Raw genomic sequence first — 7,492 nt, forward strand, 5'->3', positions numbered from 1 at the left:
CCGTCGAGTATCCCAGGGCCGTCGCCGTCGTCCAGTAGCCGCCGTCGTCTGTTGCCCGCGTTCGTGAGCGAGAGGGGGATGAGAACGAGCTCCTCTGTTCTGGTCAATCGAGATGTAAGGGCAAGTATGTCTTTTTTGGGGTGACCCATATGACAGAGGGCAAAATAACAAACACCCAGATAAAAAGTGTCATCAGATCAAATTCAAAGTAAAAAGTGGCAAATAGTCAATGTACAAGTAAGGGGTGGCAAATAATCAAATTGCCGCCGCCAAAGCTCAAAGTGGCAGAAACCCTAGCCCTCAGCCGCCACACCGCTGACCCCTCCTCCCTCCTCCCTCCTCCCTCACTCCTCACCGCAGCCGTCGTGCCCCTCCCCACGTAGCCCCAGGACCTCCATCTCCTCCATGCGTCCTCGCTGCCGCCGCAGCCTCGGCGCACCCTCTCCTTCAACCCCATGTGAAATCGAGCATCCTGGCGGTGCCTTGACTGATGCACTGTGATGGCTAGCGCAGGTGAGCGCCACGCATGGTGCAGCAGGCTTGGCAGGCAGCGGGCGCGGCGGTCAAGGCCAAGGGCACGTCGAGCGACGATGACCTCATCCGCCACCAACAACGAGGTGAGCTTCACCCAATCTCTCTCTACCTCTCTCCATGCGGCCTCCTCCCCTCGACCCCATATTCGTCGATGAGATATGCCATCCATCTTCTGCAGCCTCATAGTTTTCTTTGTCTATGTGATTATTTTGGAATTTTAGCTCTATGCAGCCACTTTCTTGATTAAGTTCAGAAAATGGCGGCAACTGTTGGTTAGTGGTTGAACTTGGTTCATATGCTTTGAATAAAATTGTTTTCATATATCATGTTATGCAGCCAGGATGCATGAAATCTTTTTTTACTTCACAAAATAATGTTGCGAGCATAAATTTATACCGGCCAGAGATAGCAATATACCAAGGGTTCTGGGAATTCGATTCATAAATGCAGGGAAGTTATTGATGCATCTGAGCTGATCTATCTGATTATATTTTATTAAGACCCTGTCATTTTATAAACCATGTAAAAGAAATTCTTAACAAATGTGAGACGTTGTCCTTTATTTGTACATCCATGTTCTTGCACGGTATACAAATTTTGGTCCCTTTTTGCATGTTTTGTTGATTTTTTAAAGCAAGATACTATTTCTACAGGTTCCAAAATGTATCGAAGATTGCCGGGGAATTGATTACACCATCTGTGGAATATGACATCGCCCTTTAGGTAATTTCACTTTGACCTGGATTAATGACAGGTTGCCAAAAAATATTGGGGGAAATATGGCTGTAGAGAAATTTTAATGTGAATTTGGGATTGGCATCTCAGTCTGCAATGCATTGAATATTTATGGTAGAAGTGTTTATATTGCTAACTGGGACGAGGATTAGAATTTCTTTCTTTTTACTAATTGGTTTTGTTTTCCACTTTTCTCTTCCTTCTCAGTCTTTATTTATCTTTGCAGCATAAATTCAAATGATTGATATATGCATAGAAGGTTAATGCAGGTGATAAGAAATATGTTGCGGAGAGCACATCAGATTATGTCCGATAGCTTATTAGCAGTCTCCCTTGAATTACAATGACAACCAGTCAGCACTACAATGTCACGATCTTTGCACTTTGATTTGTTTTCATTGTATAAAGTGTGGATCAATTTCACAGGATAAAGAAGTCTAAGCCTAAAGTCATCATGGTTGAGGTTGATAGTATATCTGCTGGTGATAGCGGTGGAGCTGCTGATCTTATTGCAAGATTCTTATAGTTTGCATTTGTAATGGCAGTTATAGCAGGAAGCTTGAAGAGCACTGTAAATTACCTATTTGGTACTCAACTTCAGGAAACCAACAAATTAGCAGGTCATTTCATGCCACCATATTCTGATGATTTATGAAAGACATGATTAGTTTTCTTACTGTTCTCTGTTATATCCTTATTACCCTTACTGCTGACTGTGACAACTAACATGCTGTTCTCAATTGCTTTCTGGGACTCATTTTATCAGATACAAGTCCGCTTGCAATTTTTGGGAGAATAAACAGTTCCTTTGGGTTCATCGCTCGGTTTTGTCCCTGCTATGCTTACTGCTCCTACATGGCTCTTCAGGGTTATGGATGGAGTGCGTTATTTCAACGGTCCTCTATTTTTTTTTGTTGCGTGTGCCTTCAGGTCCATCAGGTATAATTGTGCTTCACCTCCCTTCCGTTGTTTTCTGCTATCTTGGTGTTTTCTCTTTTGTTTAATTCATTGTTGTATCGCTCAAGGGCATCTTGATTAGTTTGAATTGTGCTTTTTTAGCTAGGATGAATTTATAAATGGTTGCCCTTTTCTGTTGATTAAGTGTCTGTGTGCAGAGGTTCATCTCCCCCTTTTCATTCTGCGGCATTTGTTTTTCACTTAGTTTACATATGTTTGTGTCTGGTAATGTACTCTTCCTCATGGATTCTTTGGGTTCATGTTCTTTCAGTGCTTTAGGAATCTTCAGTTCCAATGGAAAATAGGATGTATCATGCATGCAAAGATGAGAGGATAGTTGATCCAATTTCCTTGTGCTACAAAGTTATTTGCCATGTTCTTATTTTTTAAATGTGGAACGCACAGCTTGGTTCACAGCTACTTAATCTTGAAAAATAAAAGGAAAATAATTTTGAGGGAAAATATAAATCTAAACCAATAAGGAGGCTGGGATGATATTTGGATTAAACAACAAGCTTGCTACAGCCAGTCAAGTGCTCAGTGACAATTAGCTTGTGGACTGGTTCTTTAGTACCTGGTTAGATCTCATGTGTGCTAAAGGAGAAGATTGGATAAACCCATGAGTTTGAAGCTCAGCTCCATAAATATTTCCCCCTTGGTCATTTATGTACATAACGGTGTGATACGACACCTATAGAAATTGCTACTGATACTTGGAAGGTCATATTTACACTAATATGCAGATGCGGCTTTATCATTTTGAACCATGTATCATGTTAGCGTACTGTTATTATCATGTTTATCCATTCTTCTTTGTGTAAACTTCAGAGATATCTGTATTATAGTGAAAGACTCAGTGAACTGTTCACTTGAAACTCTTTGAAACTTTGAGAGCAGTGTTTATTTACCTTACTTAGCAATTGTAAGGGTATCATGTTAAACTACTTGCTGAAATTCTGTATTCTATTACTGTTAAAGGTCACCCGCAGGCAGATCATTCCAGTACCACTCTACCGGTGTTTGGCCTGAATCTGAATAATTAAATCTCAAAACACAGTTACACAACATAAGTTGGAAGTAATGTGAGCTTGCTTGTTCGGTTATGCTTGATATATGATGCCAAGATTTGTCTTTGTCTCCTCTGTGCACCCATCGTCTTCTAACCTCCTCTCATCATCAGGTATAAGGCGAGTTGTGTCCCTGGTAGAGGTGCAGATCAAGGAGGTCGACAAATGGGATGATGTTGGGTGACGTTCACTAAGGAGGAAAAAGGTGTAGGGGTCGTTGTTTTTTTGGCGATGGCAGCGGCATACTTCCTTGAGCGAAGAAAGGAATCCCCAGCCTGAAGCTTCGCACAGGTATGTCTGAGCGTCTTATTTGTTAGTGTTGCCAGCTCTGGGAAATGCATGCCGAGTAGTTGTTGGCTTGTTGCATGTATGTTATTGCTACAGTATTAATTTTTTTTGCTGAGAATACAAACTGTGAAGCCACTATTTTCATACTGTATGTTATTGCACAGGTATGTCTGAGCGTCTTATTCTCGCAACAGTTAATTCTAAGGCCATTCATATCATTGCAGATTTTGCCTATTCTCTGAGATGGATGATGATGAGCGGTGCAACCGAAAATTCAGAGCTGAGCTTTACACACTTCAGTGGGTAAGTGAAGTTCCAGTTAATCTTCTTTCCCCTATTACCGCTCTGTTGTACAGAGAGCACTGAGTTTACATTAGCTAAATGTTAGATTGGAATGCAGGAGTGGCATGACAACACCAAGGTAGAGACCTGAAGAGAAGCACAGGGACGGACCAAGGAAACTAGAACCACGCTGTCGTGATGTGGGCCGTGTCGTCTTCGTCCATCTCCATGGAGGTATATATAAATATATAGGTTAGGTATAGGAAATGAGACCATCTCCATGGAACTCTGACTGATGTGTAATGTCCTCATAGGACCTGACCGACCAAACTAAACATTCACTCTATAGTTTTCATTTTCTCACTTATCATCAATACGATTTTTTTGTTTAAAACTTAAAAGTCAAACCTGGATTTACCGCTTGTGTCTACTCCAGTGTGTTATATTCTTCAGAATGTCTTTATGAGCAAGAACGGATCAATCATAAATTTTCAGAACGTCTCTATTGAGTTTTTTCCTTCTATATCCTATCTTCTCAGCACTTCTAGAAAGAGGTCAGACCTCCTAATTTTTTCTTTTGTGTTCCCCATGATTCCGGTCCTTATAATTTATCTGTTTTTGTAACAACTTTTAGCATGTCATAACATTTAATTATGCGCTCTTATATTATTATATTCTTACAATCTTGTGTTTTGAATAATTCTTGTGACTTGAAGTCAGAACAGTTTTAAATATATCCAAAGGATGATAATCGTCCGTGTCAAGTTGAGTGCACGAGAAAGATAGAGAAAAAATAAAGGTGAAAAGGGTCTGAGTACTGTTTCCTCACTTTTCATGATGTGAATGTCCTTTAATTCTTGTTATTTCTATTAAATAAAGTAAAATATACTCATGTATATTAAGTACTTTAATGCATATTTTGAAATTTTGTGTTCTACAGTTCAATCAATGAGACCAATAGTTAGTGTAGAAACATATTAAACAATTATAGATGTTGCCTGCACATGAGCGCGCCCATGGAGAATCCAAATTGTATTAGAGAAAGCGAAAAATAATAATTCTCATGTTTGAGGTTCAGTTTCATACTGGTTGCAATTTCTTATAGATAGGTTATTTTGTTGTAGGATAAATGGAGGTAATAAGATCATATGATACTAATGGGCTTGCTCTAATCCCAAAGCTCATTAGTGTTGGGACCATCTTGAAAATTATGCTTCCACCTATTGATTTGTGTTGCCTTAGTTTGTTTATAATGTAACCAGTCCAAGGGCTGACGAGTTTTCGAGCCCTATGACCTTTTTTTAAGATTGAGCCCTATGACCTTTGTACACTCAGCTTACGTTCTACAAGGTTCATGTGTCGTGCAGTGTTCTCGCTTTCCAAGCTACAGTCTTATATTAGTTTACAGAGGGAGAGAAGGAGTACTTGAAAAGAGATTCTTTATATATTGTTTGGTTCCATCAGCCATATAACCTAAAATAGCAATTAGGTATCTACACAGTGTAGTGTAACCATTGTGCTTGCTGCAGTTTTACTTTAGTGTTGAAATGCTTTTCTTAGTTTGTTCTATAATACGAAATATTTTTTTCCAGCCATTGTTTTCTAAATCCTATCAGCATATTACCTGATATGGCCTTTGAAGTTTCTGTTTTATAACGAGCTTTGCACTGGTCAGCTTGAGTATGGTATGGTTTATTCTTTTCTGTTGCGGCTATTCCAGAGAAGTTTAGAGCTCCACAACCTTCTGAAGACTTGATTTACAGTAGCGGTGATGAAACAATCAATCAATTGAGATTCATCACATGATCTTTTTCTCTTGACATTGATGGGTATCGAACCCATAGATCAACTTATCAATGGATCTCTTGTCAGTGTTGAGAAGGTGTCACAAAAACTCAAGAGCAGTTTTAATATGGTCTCTTACCTTCTTACCTATCATGTGAAAAGAGAGGGTAAGAGGGACCATGTCAAAATTAGCCAAAACTCAAACACAGGGCAATCAGCTAAGGAAAGAAGCTAAGAAGCATCAGAAAAGGCTTTTAGGATGGTATAGCGGTTAAATGCATCCTAGGATTGGTACTTTTAAGAATTATGGTGTGTTTTGCTCCTTTTTTGTTTACCTTAGCCACATAGGTTAGCCTCAATTCATTATTATCCTTCTATTTAGAGTAGGTGCAGAACTAACACTTACCTAGGTTGTGAGAGCTGATGATGATGATTCTATTAAAACTCCTTGCTAGCTGCACCGTTTGTCTCTGTAAACAATATAACTAAGGGCATATGGTTTCCAATGTGACTAAGATCTAAATTCTTGCCGAGTGTAGTTTCTAAAGCATAGAGTTGCTGAAAAATTGAAATACATTCTTAATTGGCCTGTACATCTTATACACATGTTTTTTTCAAGCTCATATTTCTTAGCGTGATAACCATACTTTCAACTAAAAAAATGCTTCCTTAATTGGTTTGTACATGTTATACAAATATGATTTTTAAACTCACATTTTCAGCGTGATAAACATATTTTCAATATAGCATGATTTAACACATGGGCTTTCTACTACCAATATCGAATATGTCCTTGCAAAATGAAACTATTTTTCTCGATAACATGGCTTTAGTGGGTCTCTGCGCCATTTGGCGCAACGGATCAACTAGTAATAAGAAAATGTGGGAAGAATGCTTGCCTCATATTGAATTTGCTTATAATCATTCATTGCATTCTACTACTAAGATGTGCCCTTTTGAAATTGTGTATGGTTTCCTACCTCGTGCACCTATTGATTTATTGCCTCTTCCATCTTCGAAGAAGGTTAATTTTGATGCTAAAGAATGTGCTGAATTGATTTTAAAACTGCATGAGTTAATTAAGGAAAACATTAAGCGTATGAATGCTAAATATAAATTTGCTGGAGATAAGGGTAGAAAACATGTTGTGTTTGCACCTGGAGATCCTGTTTGGTTACATTTGCGTAAGGATAGATTTCCTAATTTGCGCAAATAAAATCTAACGCCACGATGCTGATGGTCCTTTTAAGGTGTTAGAAAAAATAAATGATAATGCATATAAACTTGAGCTGCCTGAAGATTTTGGGGTTAGTTCCACTTTTAACATTGCAGATTTGAAGCCTTATTTGGGTGAGGAAGACGAGCTTTCGTCAAGGATGACTTCATTTCAAGAAGGGGAGGATGATGAGGACATCAATACCATTGTTACACCCACAACCCCTGTTGTTATACATACTGAACCAATTACTAGAGCTCGCGCACACCAATTGAATTATCAGGTACTTTCGTTTCTTGATAATGATTCTAATGTTTATGAGAATATGATGCTGCCTAAATTGGATACATTTGTTTTGCTTACAAATGAAGGGCCTAGCTTGGACAAGAAAGATGAACTTTGGAGCAAGACCAAGCATGGAGATGATGGCATGCGCAAGGGGATCCAGAACGGAGTTACAAGTGATGATTCTAGGATTTTGAAGCCACCATAATGAGTGCATGAAGCCTTGAACGAAATATACAAGATGCCACTTCATAAATTTCGTCCGGAGGTTATTCTAGGTGCTGTGTCACCTTATTATTGGGCCAGGCCAATGTATTTTCAAAATACTTAAGTATAGGCTGTT

The 7,492-nt window shown here is 39.0% G+C and overlaps 1 long non-coding RNA gene across 3 annotated transcripts; it reads left to right on the forward strand.

Moving 5' to 3' along the window:
- Positions 1–254: 254 nt before the first annotated feature.
- Positions 255–7,046, forward strand: LOC123127434 (uncharacterized). 3 transcript variants are annotated; one of them, XR_006462487.1, is made up of 8 exons: positions 255–617; positions 1,188–1,257; positions 1,696–1,889; positions 2,036–2,208; positions 3,407–3,584; positions 3,806–3,884; positions 3,982–4,097; positions 6,981–7,046. It is a non-coding gene; the product is annotated as an uncharacterized lncRNA (long non-coding RNA). The 3 variants fall into 3 exon arrangements; XR_006462486.1 differs by lacking the exon at positions 6,981–7,046 and adding an exon at positions 4,300–6,154; XR_006462485.1 differs by lacking the exon at positions 6,981–7,046 and having other exon boundaries at positions 3,982–6,154.
- The last annotated feature ends 446 nt before the right edge of the window (positions 7,047–7,492 follow it).

Source organism: Triticum aestivum, chromosome 6A, assembly GCF_018294505.1.
Source record: "Triticum aestivum cultivar Chinese Spring chromosome 6A, IWGSC CS RefSeq v2.1, whole genome shotgun sequence".
Classification (NCBI taxonomy): domain Eukaryota; kingdom Viridiplantae; phylum Streptophyta; class Magnoliopsida; order Poales; family Poaceae; genus Triticum; species Triticum aestivum.